General features: G+C 41.2%; 1 pseudogene; it reads right to left on the bottom strand.

Moving 5' to 3' along the window:
• Positions 1 to 324: 324 nt before the first annotated feature.
• On the bottom strand, positions 325 to 10,736 carry LOC108293368 (annotated as a pseudogene).
• Between the last annotated feature and the right edge of the window lie 956 nt (positions 10,737 to 11,692).

Genomic DNA, 11,692 nt, shown 5'->3' with positions numbered 1-11,692 from the left:
TAAAACCCATCACAGAAATGAACAGCTTGAGTCTGTAATACAGCATACATGTTTTAAAGCAGAAGTCAGTAATTGTATGTGAGAGCATACACTGCTGCATACAAATTAACTCATCAGACCACAAGTTTTCAATGTTTAAAACAGAATAAGCTTCCCTGTGAAAGCAGCATCTGTGCTGGGTTTTTTTGTTTGTTTGTTTGTTTGTTTGTTTTTGACTGAATTTTGCTCTTGTTGCCCAGGCTGGAGTGCAATGGCATGATCTCGGCTCACTTCAACCTCCACCTCCCAGGTTCAAGTGATTCTCCTGCCTCTGCTGTTTTAACTTTAGTATTCTTCTTCTTCACCCTCTTTTTCAACAGATTCCACACTAACTCTTCATAATCCTTCTCAAAAGCAGCCATATCCTCATGGGCCTCACGGGCTTCAGAAAACTCTCCTTCCTCCATTTTGTTACCCACATACCAGTGAACAAAGACATGCTTGGAATACATTAGGTCAAACTTGTGGTCCAGGTGAGCCCAGGCCTCACCAATAGCTGTGGTGTTGCCCAACATGCACACAGCTCTCTGTATCTCAGCCAGGTCTCTGCCAGGCACGACAGTGGGAGGCTAGTAATTAATGCCACCTTGAAACCAGTGGGGAACCAATCCATAGACTGGATGGTACACTTGGTCTTGATGGTGGCAATGGCAGCACTGACATCTTAGGGAAACACATCACTGTGGTACAACAGGCAGCAAGCCATGTATTTACCATAGCGAGGGTCATGTTTCACCACCTGGTTGACTTGCTCAAAGCAAGCATTGATAATCCCTGCTACAGAAAGCTGTTTATGGTAGGCTTTCTCAGTAGAGATGATGAGGGTGTATTAGTTCATTTTCATACTGCTGATAAAGACATACTGAAGACTGGGCAATTTACAAAAGAAAGAGGTTTATTGATTCACATTGCTGGGGAGGCCTCACAATCATGGTGGAAGACAAGAAGGAGCAAGTCATATCTTACATGGATGGCAGCAGACAAAGAGAGCTTGTGCAGAGAAACTCCCATTTTAAAAATGATCAGATTTTGTGAGACCCATTCACTCTCATGAGAACAGCATGGGAAAAACCTGCCAACATGATTCAGTCATCTCTCACTGGGTCCTTCCCACAACACGTGGGACTTATGAGAGCCAAAAGATGAGATTCGGGTAAGGACACAGAGCCAAACTATATCATTCTGCCCCTGGCCCCTCTCAAAACTTATATGTTCACATTTCAAAACAAATTACACCTTTCCAACAGTCGCCCAAAGTCTTAACTCATTTCAGCATTAACTCAAAATTCCACAATCCAGGGTCTCATCTGAGACAAAGCAAGTCCCCGTGTCTATGAGCCTGTAAAATCAAAACCAAGTTAGTTACTTCCTAGATACAATGGGGGTACAGGCATTGGGTAAATACAGCCATTCCATAAGGGAGAAACTGGCCAAAACAAAGGGGCTACAGGGCCCATGCAAGTCCAAAATCTATCAGGGCAGTCAAATCTTAAAACTCCCAAACGATATCCTTTGACCCAATGTCTCTCATCCAGGTCATGTTGATGCAAGAGGTGGGTTCTCATGGTTTTGTGCAGCTCCACCCCTGTGGCTTTGCAGAGTACAGCCTCCCTCCCATCTGTTTTCATGGGCTAGTGTTAAGCATATGCAGCTTTTCCAGGCACACCATGCAGGCTGTCAATGGATTTACCATTGTGGGATCAGGAGGATGGTGGTCCTCTTCTCACAGCTCCACTAGGCAGTACCCCAGACTCTGTGTGAGGGTTCTGACCCCACATTTCCCTTCCTCACTTCCCCAGAAAAGGTTCTCCATGAGGTCCCTGAACCTAAAGCAAACTTCTGCCTGGGCATCCAGGCATTTCCATACATCTTCTGAAATCTAGGTGGATGTTGCCAAACCTTAATTCTTGACTTCTGTGCACCTGCAGGCTCCATACCATGTGGAAGCTGTAAAGGCTTGGGGCTTCTACCCTTAGCTGCACCTTGGCCCCTTTTAGTCACAGCTGGAGTGGCTGGGATACAAGGCACTGAGTCCATAGACTGCACACAGCACAGGGAACCTGGACCCAGCCTACAAAACCATTTTTTCCTCCTAGGCCTCTGGGCCTGTGATGGGAGGGACGGCTGTAAAGACCTCTGACATGCCCTGGAGACATTTTCCCCCATTGTCTTGGGGATTAAAATCAGCTCCATTTCTTCTCAGAAAATGGGATTTTTCTTTTCTACAGCATTGTCAGGCTGCAAATTTTTCCAAACTTTTATGGTCTGCTTTTCTTATAAAACTGAATGCCTTTAATAGCACCCAAGTCACCTATTGAATGCTTTTTTGCTTAGAAATTTCTTCTGTCAGATACCCTAAATAATCTCTCTCAAGGGCAAAATTCCACAAATCTCTAGGGCAGGGACAAAATACTGCCAGTCTCTTTGCTAAAACATAACAAGAGCCACTTTTGCTCCAGTTTCCAACAAGTTCCTAATCTCCATCTGAGACCACCTCAGCCTGGATTTCATTGTCTGTATAATTATCAGCATTTTGGTCAAAGCCATTCAACAAATCTCTAGGGAGTCTTAAACTTTTCTGCATTTTCCTATCTTCTTTTGAGCCCTCCGACCTTTTCCAACCTTTGCGTGTTACCCAGTTCCAAAGACACTTCCACATTTTTGTGTATCTTTTCAGCAGTGCCCCACTGTCCTGGTACAAATTTACTGTATCAGTTTGTGTTCATGTTGCCTATAATGACATAACAGAGACTGGGCAATTTATAAGAAAGAGGTTTATTGGACTTATAGTTCCACATGGCTGGGGAGGCCTCACAATTATGGTGGAAGGCAAGGAGGAGCAAGTCACATCTCACATGGATGGCAGCAGGCAAAGAGAGAGCTTGTGCAAAGAAACTCCAAGTTTTAAAAGCTATCAGATCTTGTGAGAGTTATTCACTATCACGAGAACAGCACCAGAAATATCCATCTCCGTGATTTAATCATCTTCTACTAGGTCCTTCTCACAACACATGGGGATTATGGGAGCTACAAAATGAGATTTGGGTGGGGACACAGAGCTAAACCATATGAGGACATAGATGCCCAGAGGGAAGTGGATGCAGGGATAGGACCACAGGTTGGTCTGGAGTTCTGTCATATCAATATTTAGGGTTCCATCAAATCTCAGGGAAGCAGTGATGGAGGACACAATTTGACCTATGAACCTATTTAGGTTAGTGTAGGGTGCTCACTTAATATCAAGGTTTCTACAACAGATGCCATAAATGGCCTCATTGTCTATTATGAAGGCATACTCAGAGTGCCCCAGGGTGGTGTGGGTGGAATTTTAGGGCTCTAGTACAAGTGTAGAAATCTGAAGGGCTGGGTAGAACTCCAGCTTGGATTTCCTACCATAGTCAAAAGAGAGACATTCAGTGAGCCAGGAGGTGAACCAAGAACCAGTTCCCCTGCCAAATCTGTGGAAAAACAAGAAGCCCTGAAGACCTGTGCACTGGTCAGCCAGTTTATGAATTTGGCCCAACATGAGGTCAATGATCTCCTTGACAATGGTATAGTGCCCTCGGGCATAGTTATTGGCAGCATCTTCCTTACCCATGATGAGCTGCTCAGGGTGGAAGAGCTCATGGTATGTGCCAGAGGAAACTTCATCAATGACCATGGGTTCCAGATCTACAAACACTGCTTGGGCTTGTGCTTGGTTTCTGCTTCGCAGCTGCCTAGGTTGTTACTTTCTACAGAGCAATCCTTAAAGAGCTGATGTAAGAAAATCTTCATCTCCTTTTTTTAAAAAAGGGGTTTATTTGTAAAGCAGTTTGAGGTCCACAGTGAAAGTGAGCAGAAAGTACAAAACTCCCATATACCTCCTGTCCACTACAACATGCACAGCCTCCGCTACTATCAACATGTGGCACCAGGATGGTACATTCATTACAATCAATGAATCTACATTGAGGCATCATGACCACTCAGAGTCCATAGTGTACATTTGCGTTCACTCTTGGTACTGTGCATTCTACGGATTTTGGCAAATGTAAAATGATGTGTACCTACTATTACATTATCATAAGTAGTTTCACTATCCTAAATTCCTCTAAACTGTGCCTATTCACCCCTCCTCATCTACTCTCTCTCTTTTTTTTTTTTCTTTTCTCTCATCTACTCTTAAAAAGGCAAACTGATCCATATCTATTATCTGCCCAATCTGGGATTTCACAACCTCAGACTCTTGACATTTTAAACAGGATAATTCTTTTAAAGGGGATGTCTAGTACATTCTAGGATATTTAGCAGCATCCCAGCCTCTACCTAATCAATGCCAAAAACACTGCCATTCTCCCTTGTGACAACCAAAAATGTCTCCAGAAATTTCCAAATGTCCCCTGGGAGCAGGTAGCAAAATCATTCCTGTTAAGAGCCACTGGCCTAATCTAAGGCATACTCTACTTCCGAATGTCTGTATTATTCTATTATGACTTGTACAGTTAGTCATTAAATGCTAGTCAACAAATATTTATTAGGCTTACTATGTGCTGGACACTATAAATGTATTCCACACTAGCCAGTCAAGAGCTATTAAATTCTTAACATATTAATAAGTGACAGGGAGAGGCATGAGTTGTTGCAATAAACATTTTAAAAATCTACATGCAGCAGCTACATTGAATCTTGGGACATGATTGATTAAATTGACATAGCCATCTTCACAATGTAGTTCACAGCAGAATGAATGCAGAGGGAAAATACATTGATCATTAAGATTGCTTAACTGATTGGACCTGCTATGTTGTGATCTGCTTCAGCAGTCACATGCAAGAGACGGACACTGCCTCTACAGGAAAATAATTCTGAGTAATTAGCCAGGGAAGACTCTATACAAATCCCCACTCCCACCCTAACACCACCACTGTTTTCCCATGATAGCAATGGATATTTACCTGATTCCTTTGCAAAACTGCCGTAAGTGCCTCAGTTCTCCTTTCATTTTGCCTCTGTAGATAGAGGCAGGACTGATGATAAGCTGGTTTCCATTTTGGTTGACCAGTACTTGTGTTGTTCAGATCACTAAATCAAATGTAACTGAACAAGTATAATTTAAGATTTTATTCAGAGATTCTCCTTGTAAAGATTTAGGCATTAAAGTAGTCACACAGAATCCATGAGACAACTGTCAGAAATGGAAAGGGGAATTGGAGTGGTAGACCACGAGACATCTTGGCAAAACTAATTCTATTTGCATATGGCCTCAAATTATGGGTTTCCTCCTTCTCTTTCTCCTTTTCCTTTTTGGACAGACTTATTATAGTCATTTTGATTTCTCCTTGCTTTTGTTTCTTTGGCTTTTTTTATGATGGGTCAAAAATAAATAAATTCAAAATTGACTCATTGAAGGCAGTTAACTACATTTAACTTATTTCCAAGGCACTTCTTGAAGGATGTGGGGCTACTTATTCCTTGATTGTTAAAGTGAACTAACATATATATTCCCCTTTGTGGACCTCTAAATTGGTCTTCTTATCTATAACTTGTAAGATTCCATCCAGCTGTGATCTGTTGGATATCATAATAAAGGTATACTAGACCATGATGCATGCTGGGACCTCAGCAGAAGGAAGAAGAGGAAAGGGGTCGAACAGAATCTTGGAAAAGGCTGGATCAAAATTTCATGCACTAACTTGGTTTTAGGAATATACCTTCAAGATTGTGTTTGGGGCCAGGTGCAGTGGCTCACACCTGTAATCCTAGCACTTTGGGAGGCAAGGCAGGGGGATTGCTTGAAGCTAGGAGTTCGAGACCAGCCTGTACAACATAACAAGATCCCACCTCTATAAAAAATTTAAAAATTGGCTGGGCGTTGTGGCACACTCCTGTAGTCCCAGATACTTGGGAGGCTGAGGTGGGAGGATTGCTTGAGACCAGGAAGTTAAGGCTGCAGTGAGCTGAGATCATGGCACTGCACTCCAGCCTGGGTGACAGATCAAGACCCTGTCATAAAATATTTTTTAAAAAAGATTGAGGCGGAGGTTGCGGTGAGCCGAGATCACGCCATTGCACTCCAGCCTGGGTAACATGAGTGAAACTCCGTCTCGAAAAAAAAAAAAAAAAAAAAGATTGTGTTTGGCATATCAAATCAAAGTTCAAAAGATGAGACAAACGGGCTTTATTCAAAGGATGATCAAGTCCTTGAGTTGACTTTATACACTAAACCAAGTTTGGCAAACTTTTTCTGTACAGGACCACATAGCAGACCATAGAGTGTCAGTCACAAGTACTCACCTCTACCATTGTAGCATGAAAGTAGACATATTCAATATGAAAACAGATAAGCATCGCTCTGTTCCAATAAGTCTTTATTTATGGACCTTGAAATTTGGATTTCATAACATTTTTACATGTCATAAATTATTATTCTTTTTTATTTTTTTAGCAACTTAAACATGTACAAATCATTCTGAGCTCATGGGCTGTACACAAACAGGCAGTAGGTCATAGTTTGCAACTCCTGTACTAAACTTAAACAAACGATAATTTATTTCGTGTTCAATGATCTGCCTAATTCCGCCTTGCAGGCCTCCAACACTACAATCAGGACCACGTAATCCTATTGGTAGGATTAGCCTTGCTCCAAGTTCTGGTAAAAATCAGGTCACAGACAGTGAGGACATAAGAAACTCTACCTATCACCCATTCTCTATAAAAGTCAGTCTGTTTTATGGCCCTGCACTATTTCTGCACTTTGTTCTGGTAATAGCACTCTGATCTGGCTGCTATTAATAAATCCGCTTGAGTTGCACTCCAGTTCCCACAGATACTCTTTCTTTTATGTACGAGTTTCTGCTTGACATTTAGTTTCTACAGAACTAGAGTCTCACCATGACTCGTCCAAAATCAGAGTCCTGGAGATGGAGTGTTGTATATTAACCTTAGTGCCTGTGACTGGGTCCCTGTGATTTACTACCTCATCTTCCTGATGTTCTTCTCTACCGTCCAGAATCATCCTTCTGTGTCTGGTCCAGTTGTAGGCCTTGTTGACCTGGCCAATCTCACTGATCTCATCAAGCCTACTGAGGCATTTAGCATCATATGAACAGAGGAGCATGCAGAAAAATAGATGGAAAATAATGAACATATAAAAACTATTTGGATATCTTTTATTATAACCAGAGACCAAGATAGCACAAACTCTTTGTTTTATTCTATCCTTGACAAAGCAAAAGTGTTGAGAACTGAAATTCTTCCTATCACAATACCTGTTTAACACTGAAGTAAAACTTATACACAATAAAATTCTTAGTAACTGTGTCAAGAAACAATAATATTATTTACTTTTGACCTTTACAAATCTCAACTTTCAAGATTCTGAGTTCTTTTTTTATGGCTTTGGTTCATTCTTGATTAATCAAGGCAGTTGCAAATTTTTGTGGAAGTGATTCAGTCACATAAATTTAGTATTCTTTTCTAATTCTCTTTCACACATACTGAATTCTAGCTTATGGTAAATAGTTATCCCAAGTTGCCAATGTATAATCTACTTCTTAAAAAGGAAACTATACATTATAATGTAGATAACACTACATTTCAACTTTTCATCAATTATCAATATATCATACAACCTTTGCAAAGACAATTGGAAAAAAAAACCTGAAATGGTAGCTCCCTATCTTTAGTTCATGAATTTTCTGAGATAAAATCTGGGAATGTATATTTCTGATCTATGTTGTACCTGATATTTTATCAAGAGGAATATACGTTATCTGCTCTGCATCAAGATTTTCAAATGTGGTTAGTTATTTAAAATATGCCTATGATTTGGTTACACTTGAGGATGGAGATAGCATGACATAAGGATTTAGAGTGATAGTTGATAAAGACCTAAATGGGATATAATTCTAAACTCAAATATCTAGATATAAACACACACTTTTGATTTCCAAGTAAAAAAGTAGATTTGCAGTTATTAATGTTTAATAGCAGTTAATAACAGAATATAGCTGTTATTCTCCACAATCAGGACATGCCTATAATGCTGCCATCAAATTGGCAGTTTTTGATTACTTCAGTTATGTTTACTCAGCTATCTTATTTGGCACAGACTAAAATATAGACACTTTGGGAACCACTTCAGGTTTTTTGTTGTACAAATATTATCTCAGAGCAAAGCGTATAAACTCCTCAGTGAATGTATCTGTCTTATGGGAAAATGAATCTCATTACTTTATATTCCAATGAACCACACAATTCTTAATCACAGACAAAGAAAATGTACCTTGATCCACGAAAGAAACAGGAAAATAGAGAGGAAACTAAGAATAGTGCAAATCTAACCAGCTCCACCTTGCAACATAGATGCTACTTTCACTGGTTTAAAACCACACCATACGATGGCTCATACCTATAGTCCCAGCTCTGGAGGCTGAGGTAGGTGGATCCCTTGAGCCCAGGAGTTCAAGATTAGCCCAGGCTACATTGTGAAGCTCCATCTCTACGAAAAAAAAGAAAAATTATCTGGGCTTGGTGGCACGTGCCTGTAGTCCCAGCTACTCAGGAGGCTGAGGTGGGAGGATTGCTTGAGCCTGGGAGGTAGAGGCTGCAGGGGACCATGATCACACCACTGTCCTCCAGCCTGGGTGACAGAGTGAGACCCTGTGTCAAAAAAAACTAAAACAAATAAAAGATAAAACCATACTAGTGGTTCTTTGGTCACTGCTTGGAGCTTGGAACTATAATGAAGGAACAGAAAGTCTTCCCTTTCTTTAGTTCTTCAGTTTGGATAATAGGAAATTTATTTGCACATTCAGATTTAGTACTACAAGGTTTTTACTTAACCTCATTTATCCTAGATTTATCTTATATCTACACCATCTTTCTTTCATACTGAACATCGCAGTGATATGGAAGAGGCATTTGAGATCCTATCAGCATTTATTAAGATGAGAGAAGCTAGAGTCTCTTTAAATGGCAATGGGAATGAGCCAGAAAACCAGGGAAAATGGAAGATTTGGGGAAAAGGGGACAACCAATAGTGTAAGATTCCTAATAAAGTGGAACTAGAGATACTTCACCCATAATACCACTACTAGGCAACAAGTAGGATATTGGTGCTGGAATTATGCAAAGTCTTTGTCATTTAGATGGCTCCCATCTCTGGATTCTGTGGGAATACAGGTTTCCCTTTATTTTGATCTTGTCATGGCCATTTAAGCTCAGGAGGGGGCACTGTATGTCAGTCGTCTTCTGTGCATGGCAGCGGCAGACCTCAGAAGAGAACTGGCTTAGATTCTTAGGCCCATGTTCTTCCCCCACACCATACTGTTGTTGAAAACAGTGTAATTTGTAAAAATTACTTTCATTATTTTTTATTGCTGATTAACAATTTTCTCTGCATTTCAGTAAATTCTGTGTAACTATTTGATTTGGAACTGTTTTTTTGTTTGTTTGTTTGTTTGTTTGCATATGAAATTAACCCCAGGGACAGGGTGTCTGAAAAAAACAGGCCTGTTCCCACTGACCACCATGTTCCTTTCAGCACCACTAACTCATAAGAAAATATAAAGAAAACCAAAAATAATCTTAACCTAAACAGATTTACCTCCCAACTTTGACACTGCTTTCATTGGGATCACTTGTTTAAAACCATGTCTCTCATTCCTGCTTAAATGGCCATATCAAAGGTCCCAAATGGAAGGCCTAATGCTGTAAATGAAGTCACGCAATACACAGGGAACTGGCACTAGAACTTTCATGATCAGTCCTATAATTTCCTATTGACACGCCCCCCCAAATATCCAGATGGTTTTTTCATTTTACGATGTCTGTATTCCTATGACTCAATTTTGTTTCATCTTCTCCTGCAACAATAGCAAAGAAATCTGCTGGCTCTTCTTTCACCTTTTCATCTGGCATAGTGACACTTCTCAACTGAGACACCATGCTGATAGTTTTATGTTTTGTTACATCAATTTTGTCTCCTCCTTCCTAAGCCTGCTTTTCATATACTGTGAGACCATGCTGCCTTTCTTCTGATGCTTTGTCAATGTGATATTACACAGCACCTGTGACTGGTGGGGTAAGCCATGGCCAGACCTGACCAAAGTAGGCCTCAGTGAGGACCAAATTAGAAACTAGGTCCTGTAGTTCAGGTACAGAATAATAGAGATTACTCTAGAGCTGGCACAGCAAGAATTTCAAGGCCTCAGCACAGGATGTGAACCTTGGCGACATGACATCCTGAATAGGGAAATTATTGCCTTCTGTAGTAAAACAAGTTGTCTCTGGATGCTGAATAAGGGGTCCGAGAGGTGGGTGTAAAATACAGCAACCCAAAGCCCTCAACTCTCAAATCTGGTAGAGGTTTTCCTCTGTGTGGGATGCCAAGTCTACAGAACTCAGGGCATGTCTGTAAGAGATACAAGAGAGGCTGTCAGCAGTCAAGTCACCCCTAGTGTCTCGACAAATCATTTACTTCCCAACTTTGACACCACATTCATCGGCATCAGTGGTTTAGTCATCCCTAGTGTCTTTACAAGTCTGTCCGTAGTGCGTTTGTATCCTTTCGGCTGCTGATCTGCTACTTTTGCTTTGAGAGTAAACCATAGGAGACATGACCCCAAAAGGAGGACCAGACTTTCATGATCAGCCTCTTGTGACTGGAAATCAACTATTCCTTTTTCATATTTCCACTGATCTATAAACTTCATCGGGGGTCTGCAGGCAACACATTAAGGAAGGAGCTCTGTGGCAGGCTTTGCCTCAATCCTGTTTTCACATTCATTTCTTTTCCCCATCTGGTTTGTTCTAATTTTTAAGCCATTGATCCTGGGCATGTGACAGCATTGAAATGGAATCAAATCATTTATTCTTTCAAGAAATAGTTTTTGAGCACTCTACTATACCAGGCACTGTTTTGAGCAGTGAGGATACAGCAGTGGACATAAAGAGAAAAACCCTGCCCTTGTGAAGCTGACATCAGACAGCATGATAGATGAAGAAAAGTCATATGGAGGAAATAAGCAAGAATGGGAAGTAAGGCATGCTAGGAGTTCCCTTAAATAGGGTGGTCAGGGAAAACATCACTGAGATGGTGACATTTGAGGAAAGCCCTGAAGGAAGCAAGGGAGCAATTCATGTGTTACCTTAAGGAAGAGAGTTCCAGGTGGAGAGAATAACAGGTGAACAAGTCCTGAGGTGGAAACAGGATTAGGATGTGTCAGAGACAGCAAGGAGTGTCCTATATGGCGCCCTCCCCCACACCTTTGCTTGTGGGTACTTTGCAATGTCCACAAGCAATTGCAGGATAACTTTTATATGCCAACTGTTAGGGAAGCAAGAGCCTAGAAAAGCCAGAGTGACATCATTTCAAAACCAATTCCAGCTGGACACGGTGGCTCATGCCTGTAATCCCAGCACTTTGGGAGGCTGAGGCGGGTGGATCACTTGAAGTCAGCAGTTCAAGACCAGCCTGGCCAACATGGTAAAACCCTGTCTCTACTAAATATAAAAAATTAGCCAGGCATGGTAGCGAGTACCTATAATCCCAACTACTTAGGAGGCTAAGGCAGGATAATCACTTGAACCCAGGAGGCGGGGGTTGCAGTGAGCCGAGATTGCGACACTGCACTGCAGCCTGGGCAACAGAGCGAGACTCTGTCTCAAA

The sequence above is a fragment of the Cebus imitator genome, unplaced genomic scaffold, assembly GCF_001604975.1.
Source record: "Cebus imitator isolate Cc_AM_T3 unplaced genomic scaffold, Cebus_imitator-1.0 Scaffold535, whole genome shotgun sequence".
Classification (NCBI taxonomy): Eukaryota; Metazoa; Chordata; class Mammalia; order Primates; family Cebidae; genus Cebus; species Cebus imitator.
The sequence above is the reverse complement of the archived record's forward strand: the minus strand, read 5'-3'. Positions and strand labels throughout refer to the sequence as shown.